The sequence below is a fragment of the Chionomys nivalis genome, chromosome 3 (genome assembly GCF_950005125.1).
Source record: "Chionomys nivalis chromosome 3, mChiNiv1.1, whole genome shotgun sequence".
NCBI classification, from domain to species: domain Eukaryota; kingdom Metazoa; phylum Chordata; class Mammalia; order Rodentia; family Cricetidae; genus Chionomys; species Chionomys nivalis.
The window spans coordinates 32,173,642-32,192,828 of record NC_080088.1 but is presented as its reverse complement, the minus strand read 5'-3'; the positions used below and the strand labels follow the sequence as shown (position 1 = coordinate 32,192,828).

The 19,187-nt window shown below is 37.8% G+C and overlaps 1 protein-coding gene across 1 annotated transcript in view; it reads right to left on the bottom strand.

Moving 5' to 3' along the window:
* Window positions 1-19,187, bottom strand: part of Htr1f (5-hydroxytryptamine receptor 1F) — a 122,774-nt gene that overhangs the window by 92,273 nt on the left and 11,314 nt on the right. The window contains exon 2 of the mRNA XM_057764927.1: window positions 12,014-12,121. The gene's annotated coding sequence lies outside the window, so the exon portion shown is untranslated. The remainder of the gene's footprint in view (window positions 1-12,013; window positions 12,122-19,187) is intronic.

Sequence of the window (19,187 nt, the reverse complement as noted above, 5' to 3'; positions counted from 1 at the left end):
CTGATTTGGGATGACTTTCATGTAGTTAAAATTATTACATTGTACCGATGCTGCATTAATAACTTGAGAGTTAAATTGGTCAAGGTGGTGAATGCCTTTAATCTCAGTAGCAGAGAGGCAGGTGGATCTCTATGAGTTTGGTTCAGCCTGGTTTACATAGTGAGTTCTAGAACAATCAGGGCTATGTAGAGAGATATTGCCTCAAAAAACCCAACCAACCAATAACCAACCAACCAGCCAACAAAACCTTAAAAGCTGGCATGATTAAATAATAAGTACAGAATTGGGGATAGGAAAGAGTAGATACTGAAGTACCATGGAGCCTGCATGGGACTGACTCTCTACATATATGTGACAGTTGTGCAGCTTAGTCTATTTGTGGGACTATTAACAATGGGAGCATGGGATGTCCTTAATGTTTTGGCTAACTCTTGGGGCCCAGTTCCTAATACTAGATTGCCTTGCCCATCTTTAATGCAAGGAGAGGTGCTTAATCTTACTACAACTTGATATGCCATGTTCTGTTGACACCCATGGGAGGCCTGCCCCTTTCTGAGCAGAAACAGAGGAGGAGTGGATTGAAGGGGGAAGGCAGAGGAGAGCAGGGATTGGGAATAGGAGAAGAGGAATGAGGGGAAAGGGGCAACTGCAGTTAGGATGTAAAACAAGCAAATAAACATAACAAACAAAACCAAAATAAATAAAAGACTAAATGAGCTGGAAGGCTTTGTTCCATTTTTTCCTGACTCCTAGTTGTGGCCATTTGGCCTTTAGTTGTAGAAAGTATAGGGTAGAATTGATCCACGTAATAAAATTGTTTTCTCAGGGATGTATCTAGAAGGTCAGAGGATTCCTTCTGTACTGGTTCTTGTCTTCTTTGCGATAGGTGTATCGCCAAGAAAACTTGAGTTACAATTTGGTAGAAGAGGTTGGCATCCTTCTAAATGACAGTCCTTAATAAGTTTCAAACAATTTAAACTTAAAATATTAAAGAATTCTGTTTGTTCACTTTTAAAAATTTGCTTCTATTTTTTTTAAACTTCTATTATATACAACAAATGGCAGAGTTTTGTAAATATAAAAAGCAAACCTCTTGGAGAAAATAAATTGTTCTCTAAGTAATTGAGGTTGATTCAAGGTGCAGGAGAATCAAATCTTCTGGGAGATCATTATTTACTAGGATCCACTGTAATGTACCTCAAAAGGCAAAATGCAAATGCAGAAAGCACATCCTCAAATTAAAAGTAAGCACGGTTTTATTGAGGAAAATCTAAGCTTGTAACTGGAATTCTGATTACTTGGGGTTTATTTCCAATCTTAGTTCCAGGTTAGCAGAGTATGGTTAGTGACGTCTCTCCTCAAACAGTGAACTGGCTGCCCAGAATCACAAGTCCCCTCCATGGAAGCTGATCATAGGGCTTAAAAACCTGACAAATTATATATATATAATTTGCAGGGAATGCATTGGGAAGCCTTGCTTAGAGTGACTGGAATTGTAGCTTCTGCCTTTACTATTGGTAGAAAAGTACTATTGGAGTACCATTAGTATTCCTGGGATGACCTCTGTAATGACCTTTAGGAATATTATAGATTCTAAGAAATTTCTGCGTATATTTGGTGTGGGTTTAGTGGCTGGGTCATAAAATTATTAAGCCAGGATCCTTTGCCTAAGCAACCCAAGAGATACGAGGTTTTGACAATGCCTGGAGTATTGTTTTTGTTTCTGTAAGATGCAGAACCGGAGTGCACAGGCTGGCTAGTGGTGCTCTGGCAAAGTCTGACTCTCAAGAACCAAAGTGAATGCATCTAATGGTTCAATTTCTGTTATTTTAAACACAGTATTTAATCTTTTATGACAGGAATAGCACTGCCTGGCTCAATCCTTGAAGGGTGAACACTGTTCTACATTTGTGAGATCTTCTGTTGGGATTTGATAACTTTGATATTTATTCCCTTTGAATATTTACTTATTTTTAATTGACATTGTACACAGGACTGGCTTTCATAACAATGTTTACACACGAGTACATAATACACGTTGACCATGTTTCTTGCTATCTCCTATCTTCTCTTCCCTGTCTTACTCTGATGTACCTCCATAACATTGGAAGCTGTGTTAGGAAGACATTACTAGCTCCCATGTATACCTGTGTAAGCCGGGGCCCAGATGAACCCTTTTATTGGTTAAGGCATCATACTCCATTGTGTTGTGGCCAGGACTGGCTTCATAGGAAGAACAGCCAGCGCTAACAAACTCAGAGAAGCCCTACAGTTTGGATTTATTTTCTCTGTAATTGCTGTCTTGAGAGTCTGGGTCATTTTATCTCTGAATTTACATTGTTAATGAAGTTCCATGGGAAGCTTGAGCCAGAGGCCTGAGGCTTTAGTTTCTTTCAGAGCTTCTCAGTCGCTGTTGCCCTCTGCTGGAGATGGTACACTTCCATATCGATTGAGCATAACCTGGTATGTAAGTGTACATTTATGTAAAATAGACACTAAGGACATTTCACAATTCTGAATTTTAAAGTCACATTTTAAAGAAATCCCAAGTTGGGTTTTAAACTCAAATACAGCTGTCCCATTGCAAATGCAGAGGGTCAATTCCAATACTCCTCTAGATACCAAAATTGTTGGATATGCCAGTCCTTTTTCTTTCTCTCTCTCTCTCTCTCTCTCTCTCTTTTTTTTTTTTTTTTTTTTTCGAGACAGGGTTTCTCCGTAGCTTTTGGTTCCTGTCCTGGAACTAGCTTTTGTAGACCAGGCTGGCCTTGAACTCACAGAGATCCGCTTGCCTCTGCCTCCCGATTGCTGGGATTAAAGGCATGTGCCACCACCGCCCAGCTTATGCCAGTCTTTTTTGTAAATGTAATTATATTTGTCTATAACCCACTCATTTTTGAGACAAGCTCTCACTATTTCCGCTGGCTGTCCTAGAACTCCGGCGTCCAACTGCCTTTGCCTCCCGAGTACTAGGAACAGAGGTGTGTGTCACCACACCCGGCTACAGATGCAATTTTTTTTCAAGACACAGTTTCTCTGTGAAACAGCCCCTACTGTTCTGGAACTCACTCTGTAGAGCAGATAGCCTCACAGTTACAGAGATCCTTCTGCTTCTGCCTCCCAAGTGCTGGGATTAAAGTCAGCATGCCTAGTTACAGCAGATGCAATTTTAAGTCTACAGTGAATAGTCATACAGAGCCTATGAATGTGAAAGCTAGAGCATAGATTTACATGTTTTAGAATTGCACCTCCTGGAATAAATGAGGTATGTGGCTACCAGGAACTCTGCAAAAATTAGTGAATTCATTTTGTTTTTTAGAGCAATTTCTTGGCACAAGCCAATGCTCCCAAGTAAAGCAGCCAATTTGCAAACTTAGAAAATAGGATGAAATATCTTTATCAATAATAAAATTAAACACAAAAATATTCATTCTAAACTTATTCATTGAAATGGAAATGCATGCTTTCTTCGGAGTACAAAGTTAAGAATCAGTATCTGAGTATCAATTACTTAAAAATGCAATAACGATTCTATTTTAAAAATGCTTTATAACAAGGAGGAGGCACTGAGTTGCTTGCGGAGATACTGTTTTCCTAGTTCCAGTTTGGAGTCTGGAACTCAGAAGGCCTGGAGCAAGGCTAAGAACTCTGTGTTTGGAACAACTAGATTAGGTTATTTTGATATAGCAGGCTCGGGGACTGCACTTGTAAAATTGCTTCCCAAGGACAACAGTTGAAGATTTTGTTTTTCGCCGGGCGGTGGTGGCGCACGCCTTTAATCCCAGCACTTGGGAGGCAGAGGTAGGCGGATCTCTGTGAGTTCGAGACCAGCCTGGTCTACAAGAGCTAGTTCCAGGACAGGAACCAAAGCCACAGAGAAACCCTGTCTCGAAAAACCAAAAAAAAAAAAAAAAAAAGATTTTGTTTTTCTAGTTTCAGTCTGGGAACACTCCAAGCACTTCAGGGAGGCTGGAGTCCCTGGCCTATGCGCCTTGGCTGAAAACAACCCACTAAGGAAGCATTCTCTGGTAGTAGTGAAATTACCGGCCGATATGGGGCCGGGAAAGAAGATTGCAGACAAAGACGAATGGTTCCCCTTTCAGTTTAAGAATTCTAAACAAGAGGCCCAAATTCACATATCTGATTGCTCCTGGACAGCTGGAAAGGCTGCGGCTGCTGAGACCTCACTGCAAAGAAACAACATGGAAACGATTGCTTGTCATGGGTCCCAACCACAGCAGTTGGAAGATAATAGAAAGCAGTAGAAATATTTGCTCTGACCTAGTATTCAGAATGGTCTTTAGTTTCTGAAGTTTTATTAGCATATATGGATTCTAAAGAATGGGCTTCATTATGATATTTTTGTACATGTAAAAATATTCTTATCATAGTTACTGCATTATTCTTTTCTGGTCCCTTTTCACTCTCAGGTCGATGTCAGATGGTCTCACATTGTCATTATTATCACCGTCTTCATCATCACCACCATCACCATTATCGCCATTATTTTTGCTATTATTGTTGTTTTTTGAGACAGGGCCTCTCATTGAAGCTGGAGTTCACTGATTGGCGAGCCTGGCTAGGTAATGAGTTCACTTCTTCCCTGGATTCTCCTTTTGTTGCCTCCTTATCCTGGGATTATTGGCATGTTCTGTCACATTTGGTTTTTACACAAGAGTCTGGGCCTCTCAGCTTAGGTTTCATATTTATAGTGCCAGCATTTTATCCACTGAGTCATTTCCCCAAACCCTCAGATTTGTCTTTCAAATATCACTATTTAAAAAAAATTAGAAAAAAACCAAATATCACTATTTTACTAATATGGTTTCTTGATAATGTCAAATGTGAAATAGGACTGACAAAAATATGCCTTGATTCTTCCAAAAAGGCAATGTTTTCTTGTCTTTATTATGGGTCCAGTCAGAGAATGCAGAAAACTCTTTGTATTCATCGTGTCTTAAAGGGGCTATGACTATGGTAAAACCCAAATGAAGATTTACTTGCAGATGATTGAAGTCTCTGGTTTTTGGTTACACAGTTCTGGCTACTTGCTGCTTAGTGTTTACTTCACTGGCGATCATTAAGGGAAGAGTTAATATAAATACAAATCACAGAAAGAACTTGAATTTGTTTTCCACTCTAAGCAAAGTTAAAATGGACATTCAGAACAAATGTTTAAGATGTTCCTAAAATAGAATTTTGGGTTATCTGTAGATCCTAATTTTCTATTCTCCATTGTTAGAGATAATTAAGAGTTGTATTTATCTTTAATCTGAATCTTTAGAAAATTCTTCTTTGAAAGTAATGGAAAGAAGCTAAAAATACTCTTATCTTCCCAGGGTATGATAGTAATATATTTATATGCTTAGTTAATAGAACCTGAATAACTCTTCCAACTCAACCTGTCAGGAAGTACAAATTCCTTACTTTGTCAGTATTTTTTTTTTCTTTTCTAAACAAGCTTGGGGCCTGAAAAGTTATACATAAGACAGAGAGTGAAAAGGCATATTCCGTACCACCAGATTATTGAGAGACGGACGTAAGCTATGAGGCTGCTCTAATGTTGTGAATAATAAAAGCACATTATGAGCCAGGGAGGAAAACAGTCACTTAGTGCCCTCTTCCCAGATGGAACCATAGCAAATGCTACTCTTCTCTAGACCCACCCCAGAAACCAGCTAGCTAGCCTCCAACTACTGAGCTGTCTCTGGCCTTAGTTCAGAGAAGTAGATCCTGTGTAGTTTGCAGTAGCTCAGTTGTTGTGTTAGGAGTAGAAGGCACTGTGAACGCCTGCTACCTTTTGGCGTGGTTCTACCAAAGGTAAATACCACATATCAGTAGATGTCAAATATGCTTAGATTTCTCATACTTTTCCATGTAAGAAGTCTCTCAGGATGCCATAGTAGCACCTATTCATTTTCATTTATTTATTTATTTGGTCACCAATTTGAGATAAAAAAATATTGGGAAGGAATTGCAAATGTTTATTTTGAAAGCTGTTCATATTATAATTGATTTCTTTCCGGTTTAGTTATTCAATAAGCTGGCAAAATATGATTAATTTAGCTGAGGTCTTCTTTTCTACAAGGAATTTGAAATTTCTCAGATTGAAATATCAATTACAGAATGAGATTTTCATGTAAATGAGAGTATATACTTTAGTATTCATCCAGGTTTTCTAATGTTGATGTTCAGTATTATGTGAAGATAGTGCTTGCATAAAAATTAAATTTGTTTATGATACAGAATATGAAGCAATAACAGTGTGATAAAGACAGTTCAGATAAGAATGTCTAGAAAAAGAAAAATAGTTAAGGGCAAAAAGGATAACGATGACACCACTGATGATTTATTACTTACTTATGGACTTTCAAAAGCTCACTGTTACCCATTCAGAGAATTTATGTGGCAGATACTAAGACAGATGTACAAAGACAAGTATATGCTTATAGAGACATATCAGTATTCACTGGGATCACTAAGTCAGGAAACACAGACTTCTGGAGAGGAAGGCAAGTTTTGCAGTTTCTATAGAGGACTTCTTTTAGAAATATAGATAATTTGCTGTAATTGCAGGCAAGAAAAAGCATTCCAATAAAAGCAGCGGGCCATGCAGGGCATTGGGAACATTATGAGATGGCTAATTAAGCATATAGGAGAAAGGATAAGTGTCTCTATCTCTATGTCTCTCTGACTGTCCATCTGTCCATCCATCTGTCATCTACCTGTCTGTTTATCTACCCATCACCTCAATGTATAGTGATAGCTGATTTCACTACAGAAGGAGAGGGCAGAGAGGGGAAAAGTAAGTAAGAAATAAGTCTTTAGTTTTAGTTACGACTCAAAGGGGGCTTGTTGGATAAAAATAAAATGAAGTAAAGCAGTTTGCAGTACCGGAGAATTAAGATCTGTAGTACCATAGAGACAAACAGATACTCTAAGACAAAGCAGAAAGCCTCATCCAGATTTCCCTGTACTGTTTGAGAAATAAGGCAATTCCTGGGCCCTACACAATGGTAATGCTAGAGGACTAGGAGACCGTATATGGTTCTGAATTTCATTTGATGGTGTCTAGAAGTGGTTAGAGAATATGAGAAGGCCAGTATGTCCTGGTGAGCATCCACACAGATAAGCTGGCACCTTTTAGGGCATATGACCTTATTTGGTCTTCATACCCCTCTATGCCATTTGAATTATCACCTCAAGTCAAATATGATGGGCACTTAGTTCTAGAGAGGTGACTCCACAGGATCATGTCACTGGAACAAAGCAACGAGGAGCCTGAAGCTATGCTTGCCTGTCATCAAAACTGATTCTGTTTTGGTTGCATATCTTACCACAAGGGGTGCCTCTGTGGCCCAGTATACAGCAGCAAGGTGAACATTTCCAGTTCCTACCACCTTTAAGAGACAAGACATTGGGGCCTGACTCTGGGCTAACCCCTCTCTGGTCTTATGCCTGAGTAGCATGCAGTTAGAACCAAGATAAGGTACCTCTTTGAGGTTAAAACTCTTCAATCTGCAAATGAGGCTATGATGCTAAAGCAAGGAGATCAGATGCCAGAGGCATTGTGTATGCAGAGCTGAGAGCCTGCAGTGACTCATTTAATATATGACATGAAGCAAGGTAGATATTAAGGAGTGACTCCTCTGGCATGAAAGGATGGATACAAGGAGGAGCTGTCAACATCATAGAAAATATGAGAGGAGGAGCAACTTTCACGAGATTAAATCTCATCTGGAAATAATGAGATGCATTTTAATAACTATCAGATGCAGTAGGGAGGTGCCACAAATATTACTATTGCACACTTATTTTTTTGTCATTAATTTACTGTAGGACCTAGAATAGGGTGGGCTATAAATTCGTGATCTGTGAAGTCAGATCTTCTCTGAGAAGTACAATTTAAGCTCATTTAAATATATCAAACAGTATTTTAAGTTCTGAAAGATATTCTACTTTCCTGGAGAGACATGTAAATTACACTGGAGAGTCCATTTATTATGGCTATTGTCGAAGAGTTGTGAGGAAGGATAAGAAAGGCAACCCTTCTACTATTGTGACGAATTTTCATCAGCTCTCACTATAACACAATTTGAAATAAATTCATGCAATCATCATTATTCTTATCACTGTCTGAACACCATTGTTTCACTATGGGAGGAAGCAAAAGCTTATTTCCAAGCATAAGATTTCAGAAGGGTAGTTAGAGATGGACAGTTCAAAAAGAAAACAGAGGCACTGCCTTATATTGCTGACCAAAGTGTCTATTCCTATACAGCTAACTTTAGTCGACAACAGGCAAAATGGCTTATTTAAATCAACATAATAGACTATTTGTAGTGGAAAACAATGACAAAGAATGCTTTACAAACAAAAACCTGTTTTCCAAAATACACCTGTATACATCTCCTCAGCAAGGACACCGATGGTCACACACAGTTGCCAGTCCTGACTCCCAACAAATTCCAGTCCTGTTTCTGCTCGAGGACTCTTATGAAAGCTATATGTTCAGTCGTCTCCCAATATTATCCAGTGTTTTCAATGTATATTTACACTGATCTAGGTGTGGTTCTGGAAAATAAAACAAAACAAAACAAAAAAACAATTCCTTACTAGCAAGAGAGTGATGCTAGATTAAAAGACAAATATGATTTATTAGAGAGTTATGTTCTACAAGGAAGCGTGTATGTCTTATGAGATGTAACTGAAATAGGGACTGGAGATCCAATTAGATATTGTATAAAGAGGATGAGGAATGCACATTGGCGCAGCACCAGTAGGACTTACTTAAGGGCTGAAATCCAAGAAACAGAGAAACAGGCGGTTAAAAAAAAAAAATGTGCTTACATTTGAGAGGTAAAGAGTTGAGGTGGTAGACAGAGAAGTTGGTTTAGTAATATCTGTTTTGCTACGTTGGTCAGACATACAAAAGGAACTGTGTAGCTTGATATTCAAATCCAGAATGTTTGGGAGATTAAGAGCTGGAAGTATATATCTCCTAAACTTCTCCATTTTTAATTTATAACCATAAGCCCAATTAGGAAAAAGCTCAGTGTGGAGAATAAGGGAATGAGTGGAAGATGAACTGAAGTGTCTAACATGCAGAGGTCTTCAGAAATGAGATGTGTAGAAACAGGCTGCTTGTTTGTTTTCCGGCTGCCCAGACTTCTGAAATAATCACATAGAAACTGTATTATTTAAATCACTGCTTGGCCGATTAGCTCTAGCTTCTTATTGGCTAATGCTTACATATTAATTTAGCCCATTTCTATTAATCTGTGTATTGCCACGTGACTGTGCTTACAGGGTAAAGTTTCTTCTGGCTCTGGCAGGGCTACATGGCTTCTCTCTCTGACTCTGCCTCTTTTCTCCCAGCATTTCAGTTAGTTTTCCCCACCTAGCTCTGTTCCCCAATAGCTCTGCTATAGATAGGCCCCAAGCAGTTCCTTTATCTAACCTATGATATTCACAGCATATAGAAGGAAATTCCACAGCAGAGATGAGCTGAGAAGTTGACTACAAATGTCAGTCTAGAGTCAGAAACAGCATCTTCTGCTTCAACGAGGAGCAACCCACTATGAAAAGAAAACTGTCTATAAACAATTCCGGGTGGAATGAGGGCCACTGGGCTTCTCCGAATCTGATACAGAGAACTGTGATAGGGGGAACTGTTGCAGACATTTGTCACAGACAGCACAATGTGGCCATACAGCTGGGTGAACATCATTTAAGTATAATGAGAGTTTACATTATATGGTATATGTTAAAATATGTATAGACGGCATGATCATTCTAAGGTTGCATTGCTTTTATTGATTAAATTTTGTTATCTGATGACTTTAAATGCATATATAATATATTCTAATTACTCTTTCCTTTACCCAGACTTACCTCCCATCAATTCACCCTCCTCCACCCCCCCCCCACGCTGACTTTGCTACCAGCTGTTTTCTCAGTTTTATAACTTTGGCTTTGTTTTGTGACACATTTACTTAAACCAAGTAATGATCTGTGATCCTGAGATTAGAAAGCACTATTTTTTTTTTTTTTAAAATAACAATGTGCATAAATCTGGATGTGATGGCACAAACCACTACTCCTAACCCCAGGTCAGCCTAAGTGACATACTGAGCTATATTGTGAAATCTTGTCTCAAATAGCAACAACGAAGTAAATAATAGCAATATACACATATATAAAAGTTTTTTTTTTCAAAGCAAATACTCAGTGAATCCAAACAATTGTGTATGGTTTGGTACGTGAATATTATCTTCACCATTTTCTAATACATACAACAGACACTGGAAAGCTCATTTGATTTGAATAACCTCATCCAGCAGGGGTCTAATACAACTGTTTTGATACCTTAGAAGGAACAGTAGGACTCCTAACTTGTCTTCCCAGGCTAAGGAAGTACCATACTACTAGACTCTTATGAACATTTAGAATCACAGGCAATGTAGGCAACTGGGACTGGCTGCGGATCACTCAGATGTGCTATGAATTAGCTTCTTACCATGGGCAGTATGTACTATGAACCATACATGCAATCGTTGTGTTTAACATAGTACTTTGAAAAGTCTTGTGAAGATATGCATTATAATTGAATTTCCATTCCATCAAGGCCAATGATTGTGTTTTGAAATAATGACAAACTAGATTTTCTAAATGATGATTTATTATTGATGAGACGCTTAACTTTAAAATTCTGTAGGCTAGCTTCCTCACATAGTATGCCATGTCACGTTTAATCTTCTACAAGCACACCATGAAATGCTCACAATCTTTATGTACACTCACCTAAATACTTATATAGTCCCCTTTCTAAGTTTCTTGCTTGTTTTCTTCTAGAAGGTTTCAGCGGACATGTTTCTGCTCACTTTTAAGGTTTACTGACATTGATGAACAGTAACCTGTTCTTCTTGGAAGGAGCCTCATCTACATCTTCATCTTTTGTTTATTTGGAGGCAAGGCTTCCCTCTGCAGCTCAGGCTTACATGGACTCATTTTAAAGAAATCTTCTTGCCTCAACCTCCCAAGTCCTGGGATTGCAGATATGAGCCACCATTCTTATGTAAAGCACATTTTAATGTATTATTAAAAATCGTTTCTAAGGTTTTTTTTTTTTTTTTTTTTTTTTAAGTGTTTGTGCAGTGTATCAGAGGTGAAGACCTGATACAACGGATCTGAAGTTACAGGCAGTTGTGAGCCACATTCTTGTCCTCAGTCAGAGCATCAAGCGCTCTTAACCGCTGAGCCACCTCTCAGGTCACATTGTAATTGCTTAAATGTAAGGACTTGTTTATTTTTATTTTCTTTGACTATGTCTGGGATAAAATTCAGTGTTTTGCATCCTGGAAAGTCCTCTATCACTGAGTCTCATCTCCTGCTACTTACATTTCTATCAAAGGACTTACAGACTGATTAACTTGGGATAAGTCGAACATCATGGCCATGAAAAGAAGAAATGTTCCAAGTGGAGATTCAAAATGAACTTGGTCATTGTTAGTCTTTAACAGTCTTGTTTCTTAACTTTTGTGTCTGGTTTAACACAAATATTTTGTAAACTTCCTGAAACATACCACTAAGTCCAGACAATCTCTAAGCTCTGATGACCATAACTAAGAGTGCAATCAGCCAAACCAGCTTCCAAGACCCAGAGAGAAGACTCCATCTTGCAACAGCCTGCCCACTGACAACTCCCCCTGATGTGACTGATTATGACTTTGTTTTGTTCTGTGATTTTTTTTTTACAAGTTTTACATGTTTTTACAACATAGTAGAATGTATCATTCAATGTAAGTTGAATCTTTGGTCACTCATATTTGGCTTAGAATAAACTATGGGATTTATGCTATTATATTCTATTAAAACCTATTAGTGAACAGCACTGTTTGTCACCATGAGTGGGACTCACATCTCTTCTAACCCCTCCCCCATCACTTTGCTCTGGTTTACTGTATTTTTTTTTCATTTTCACCAATTCTTAGGTTATTCTAAGGATGCTTACCTTGGTGTGATGGGTTCAACTGTTGGTCTTCATTCTCACTTCACTTCCTGATCTTGGTAGAAGTTGGTGAGCTGTTCACAGTAAAATTCCATTTCAATTCGGCCTCCCCTAAGAGGAAACAAATGACAAAAAGCAGTTTACTTTTTATTCTTCTGAAAATTTCCCACTCACAAAAAGTTGTTGCCCTTTCTTCTATCATCTACATGTAATGCTGTAGAAAGAACTGTTACTCTGAACAGTTATGTTTATGGCATAATGACAAGAAAGAGGCTGTGAGTATGCAGCACAACCACATTTCCCCTGAGCATTGTTGATGCATTGGTTAAACCCATGAAAGATAAACCAATAGCTATGTAAGAAAAACTACTTTGACTGTTCCTATCACAAACTCTCTGTCTACTTACATTGATAATATCAATAAAAAAACATACTTGAAGTTTTTACTAGATATATTTAGTATAGTTCTTTACAGCCTTGTGACTCATTCATTGAGATGCTTGACTTCTTTTCCAGTGTCTATCTTCAAATGGGCAGCAACTAGTATACGCAGGCGTTCCAGAGAGTAAACAACAAGAACTCTTCTTATCCCCTTTAATGACAAATTTCTGGAATTGTCGAAAAGGAGAGTGCTGGTTGTGAAGGTCCCAATGAGTTCGCACTTGACAGTTCCATCTCAAGCAGTGAATACCTTTCCCTCAACTCTCCTGGATTTGACAGAGCTGTGCTTTATTTAGCATGCATCCGCAACACGAGCCACAGTACCAAGGCAGCATTTGCAAAGTCAGGAGTGATAAGAATTTTGACACTTGCTTAAAACACAGTGGGAACCTTATCTTTTGTTTTGTTTACCTTTTTATGTTTAAACTTTCTGTATGCCACGGGGACTAACATCACCAGAAAAATTGCTAGCCATAGAGGACAATTCAGACTCTCGCCACACACTCTCACGATATTGTTATAGACAAAACGCTTTTCAGTGTTTAGAATGCTGCAAAAAGCATTGCTTAGTTCACATTCATAACCAGAGTCCTCAGCACGGGCGGCAAGTGAAGTCTTCTCAACTGGTACATCACTGGGGATTCATAAAGCTCTGCTAGTTAACATGCAAATCCTTGTGTGTAGAAATTTTGGAATGCAGTTAGAATGAAGAATTGATTTTTATAGCACATAGATTTTCTATTGCTTCCTGTCTTGTTTATAATTAGTCGGTAGTTCCTGTCAACATCAAAGGTATTGTTTAGTGACTATGTCATTATGCCCTATACAGAATTATATTTCTCAGCTTTCACGAATATAAGACCTACCTGAATAATGATAAATGGTGACTCAAAAAGCTATCATATTTAATAGAGTAACCACATCCTTGAGAGCACTCAAACATGAGACCACACAATTAACAAGGGTGGTGTTTTTCTTATGTGTTGGGAAATATAGGAATTGGTAAAGGTCAAAATCCAAAAGCTCTTGATTTAACTTATCATATTTCATTCTATTCTCTTGTGTGTGTGTGTGTGTGCACATGTATGCATGCATGTGCACATTTGAGTATTTGAACGTTCAATAAAACAACAGACTGAGAATGTACAATTTGTCTATTAATGCATTTACATTTGCAAAATAATTTTGCAATCAAATTCCTTTTGTTATATAACAAAAATGATAAAATTTTAAGTGGAAAGGTGATGCAACAATTATCTCCCATTTCAAGAGAAATTATTAAACAAAACTTAAGGGAGCCACTGTTTTAGACTAAGCTTCTATGCTGTGCTCCAATGGGCTAGGCTAAAAATAAAGGTAGAGCCATGCATGCTCAATTCCACATCACCAAGCAGATACTAAGCTGTTTCTATGAGCTCCCAAGAAATCAGAATTACAAAGATGACGGCCAAATTTCCCCAACAGGGCAGCTTCACAGTATGATAATTAACTTCTCTCTATTTTAATCCTCACACAAAAGAAGTAACTTGGCATAACCTGACTTTACCCAATCTGTAACATTTCCAGTGTTCTGGATCCCTATCCCTGATTTATAAAAACATAATTCAGAACCAATACATTCTTTCTTTTTCGTTTTCTTTTTTTTTCAAGTTATTTTTAGCTTTCATTCATCCAAAAACCCAAACAAACTACTGCTGGACCATCAAAAACACTTCTACTTTATATACTAAAATATTAAATAGCTAAAAAATAAAGTTAATTATCATTATGATTATTGTCCTTTAATAAAATAAAACACAAAAAAGCTTAGAGACTTGGCCAAGATATTACTAGGATTAATCAGAATTTGTTAAAATTCATTTAAGTGATTAAATCTGCATTTGTTGATTTTTCTTTAAAGAGTCTGTTTTATTCACTAAACACACAGGGTCCTAGGCATATTCATTGAGATTCAAAAGCTCATGGCATAATGAAAACAGAAGATATTTTTACACACAAACAATATGTGCTTGTAGTAAATTCAACCATAAATGTACAAATCAGAGCCATAGAAACACAGCAAAAAAGTAAGATCTACAGAGATTCTGGGAAGATTTTGTTTAGTATGTGATTGATAAGAAGTTCTACATTGAGAAAATCAGAATCACAAGTGAATCTAGTCTAGACATGGACTTGGAAACGGAGTACTAGCATTAGGTTAAGGACATTGGACTCCATCACTCCTCCACTCTCTTGCTTTACTACACCCTATTGGTCTCCAAGTACAATGAGAATAAAATCAAATTCTAAAAAGTCTGGGAAGAAGAGTTTAAATGTCAGAAAGATTGAGAGGGCTTTGGCATAGAAACTAATTAGAAAGAATTGAAGAAATCGTTTCAGGAAGTTATACTCAAAAGTTGCCCAGGGATAAAGTAGGGTAGAGGCTAAAGATTGTTTGGAGGGCATTGGTGATTTTAATAACAAATAGAGGGGGTGCTATTCATCCTAGTCACTCCAGTCAAGACCCCTCTTTCAATTATGATTCCTTGTTGACAAATTTATCTTTTTCTTTATAATGCCTTTCTGTAATGTTTAAAATTTCAGGATATTATCTGCAAGGGGAGCTGAAAAATAATGCAAAAATAATGTATTCCATAGCACTTAGGTTAGTTTATTCTTAATGAAAACTTGAAATAGTTACCAAGACCAACTTGTATTATGTATATAAGAAAGGACAATGTTTCTCTGGAACAGTGTAACTAGGGGAATAAAACCTGAAGACATCATTCTTGCTTTAACAAGGAAAGCTGCTAGGGCACCAAATACACCACGCGAAGGATAGTTCTTTGGTGTCCATAGGAATCATTGGTTCCAACTTTTGCTGTGTCATAAATTAAGAATTTAAATTGGCAACAGTCACAACTGTGAAAAAGCACACTTATTATCATTTTATTTTTCCTTTCCAAAGGTTTCAACACCATGAATGATAATTATATAACAAATCACTAGTCAATCTCATCTTCTATGAACAGGGGTTATGTTTTGTCTTTTTTCTACAGAAAGGAAAGCCAATTTTGGTATGGCATTCCTTCCAAGTGTCTGCATGTCTCTGGAACTGACCCTCCTACATAATGGAATCATTAAGGTGGCTGTACGCATGTAAAAACATGGAACTCATAGTAATCTCTTCCTAATTATGGGCCATCTTCTGACCTCATTACAAATTTCTGAGGAGAAAAGGACAGGAAGAAAGCAGTAATAGAGAAACCAAAACAAAATGATCTATAGTCTATTTATATGCAGGATATGCTCATATTTTATTACATTTTAAATCACCACATGGTTTGCTTTATGGTTCTGATATTTTAGAATCTTATCAATAAATGAATTAGGCTTGAAGTAGTGGATCTCACAGAAACAGCATAATAATGATTAAAAGAGGGCAGGGTGGGCTACTAAAGTGGTCTGTCCAATGATACAGCATTCTCATGAGACAAAGACAGTAAGTTCGATAAACCTATTTATTATACAGCAAGGGGATCACAGTAGATAATAGTGTATTATGCATTTAATAATGGTTAGGTTTAAATATTTTCAGATAATCATGTGAGGCAATTCATATATATATATATATATATATATATATATATATATATATATATTAGGTTTACTTAGTAACCTAAATGTATATCTCAAATATACATGTTCTACATTCCAATTATTTGTAAATTGTTTCAAGGAAGAGTTTTTCTGTATTTCCCTAGCTATCCAGGAACTTGATCTGTAGACTAGGCTGACCTTGAACTCAGAGATCTGACTGCCTCTGCCTCCCATGGGCTGGACTTGATGTGGGAAGGTCATATGTCAATCTGTTGATTTCATTGGTTAATAAAGAAACTGCCTTGGACCATTTGATAGGCCAGCCCTTAGGTGGGTGGAGTAGACAGAACATAATGCTGGGAGGAAATGAGCCAGACGCTATGCCTCTCCTCTCTGGTCAGATGCGATGAAGCTCCAACCCAAGATGGACATCCACTAAAATCCTTTCTGGTAAGCCCCCACTTCGTGGTGCTACACAGATTATTAGAAATGGGTTAGTCAAGATGTGAGAGTTATCCAAGAAGAGGCTGAAACTAATGGGCCAGGCAGTGTTTAAATTAATACAATTTGTGTGTTGTTATTTCGGGGAATAAGCTAACCAGGCAGCCAGGAGCCAGGCGGCAAGAACGCAGCCTGCCGCTCCTTCTACATGGACTAAACATATTCACCACCTCTGCATGGCTACCAAATATTTATAAATTTGAAAACTACTTTTACCAAAGGCATATAGTAGGTGGTAGTACTAAGTTTCAAAGAGATCAGTGTTTGATCCTGTGGTCTCTCAGTCATTTTAAAAGAGAAAGAAAGTTGGGTTGATGGGAGGGCTCAGTGGGTAATGTTACCTGCTGCCTAGCCTAACAGCCTGAGTTCAATACTTCCCACCAATATGGTGGATGGAGAGAACCAACTCCCATAAACTGTCCTCCAACCTCACCCACATCCCATGTGAAAATGTGAAACTTATCCTATGCTGGCACATGTGTTATTTTAGTCATGGAACTACATACCTCTAGACACAAGACATCCTTTATCTGCCTCAGCTTGCTCTCATAGAGCTGGGTACCCATAGAAAAAGTGCCACAAAGGTTATGACAATTGCTTTCTGGGGTTGGTTCTCACTAACTCATGAGAGTCACTGGACAAGTCTCATCCTGAGCCTGTTCAGCAGCTTTACTTGTGCAGTTTGGAACTGGCTACAATGAGAATATTTAAACTTAAAGTTGCAAACTGAACTGAACTTTTTCTTTCTCTCAACTGGCTACACTTCACCAGAACACCCCCAGCCAGAGGACTTTAAAACTCCTCTTCAGAGTGTAAACCTTAAACCTTTGCTTTCACACATTTTTCAGAACTAAGTTTTCACCACTTGGTATCTGAAAGATCCTGGGTCACATCCTCATGTTTCAAAGACTTCTCACTTCTAAATTATGAGACCCACCAACTTTCTTTTTTTTCCCTATGATAGTCAATGGGTTCTCTTTGCTTCTTTGTAAGACTACAATTTGAATTAACTGTGCTATGAATGATTACACGTCAAGCTGTTTGAATGCTTGTTGGTAGGGTTCTTTCTTTTTCACAACAGAGCTCCACTGAACCTCTCTAAAATAAGCATCTGCCAGACGGATCTACAGCACATTGTTTAGAAATTCCAGTAAGCCTGAGTACTGGAGAGCTTGCAGTTTTGTGAGCATGGTTCATGTTCAATTTTAAGCATTTCCTAAAGGAGAATCTAATGGGAGATGAAATAAGGTGCTGTTGTGAGCAAGGATAAAAACTGTCAATGAATTTCCTCAGATCAGCATTATTTGCAAGTATTTATTCTATAGATCACTGATTCCTTAAAAAGAAAAGCATTATTTGGGAAGAGAGCATGAGAATATTTCAACTTTCTAATATTAAGACCTGATAGAATATTTACTTCAGGAAATGAGTTCAGTAGGCACACATAGAGGCTCAAATTCTTAAATAACAACCCCCATGTGAAGTTTTCACTATCCTTTCTTTGTATGATATACAAACTCTGTTAAAAGCTGCAGTCCAGGAACTTCCAAGATTGTATATTATACTTCATCCATGTAACTTTATACTAAAGTAACTCATAAATGGGTAAAGGAGGTAATAACTGAGTTATGGAAGACATTATGTCTGATATCCTCTTGACCAAACTTTCAGGAAGCTTTGTTTGAAAATAGCATTAGCCAGTTTAATGGAACGTGCAGAGGTACAAACATGACAGTTTAAATTCATCTCCTCCAGAAAGGTTGAAATGAGGGAAGTAAGCGATGACCATGCTGGCAACTCAATTACTAGAGAACTGCTAAAACAATAGCTCCAGATCAACTGGGGGAGAAAATGAAGAATTATTCTCAGGTCTGCTGTCTGCTTGGATCATAGGGAGGTTCCTAACGTCAAAGAAATGTGTGGTCTGGCCTCACGCAGAATAAGCACCTGTAAGTGACATGTGGGAAAGATGGTACCAGAAGAAGAGAATAGAGGAAGGAGCTTTTGTTGCTGAGAACGGAGCTGTTGCTACACAGCTAGCAGTGAGATCAGTACCTGTCTCTTGTGCTTAGCTGGCTTTGGTAACCTGTTCCCCATGCTGGGTTAATTTGACCAGCTTGATACATGGGGAGAAGCTTGATCCTGTCACAACTTGATACACTATGATCTTTGCTAATCCATGGAAAGCCTGGCCCTTTCTGACTGGAGATGAAGGAGGAGTGGATGGGGAGGTGGGTAGATGGAGGCTTGAAGGAGAGGAGGGAGAAAAAACTGCAGTTGGTATGTAACATAAATGAAAGAATTAGTTAAATAAAATAGATAAAAATTTAAAATAAGAAAGGTGCATTTGTAACTTTGTTCTTTCAACTTCCTGGTAGGCTTCATGAGCTCAGAAATCACAAGGAATCAAAATAGAAGGACATGAACTAATTTCTAACAGAAACTGTATAAATTCTGTTTGACTGTAAATGCAAACTTCCAAAATGGATTTCACTGAAGATTATAAAGGAAACACATTATTCTTTGCTCCCCTCTGAAGAAAACAATGAAAGTTGTTTGGTCTAGGTGAAATTGAATCTGATACTTATAGTAGCTAATTCATATCAAAGTTGAGTTAGTTCAGAAGAGTTAAAAATGGTCAAATTTTGTATTCCAG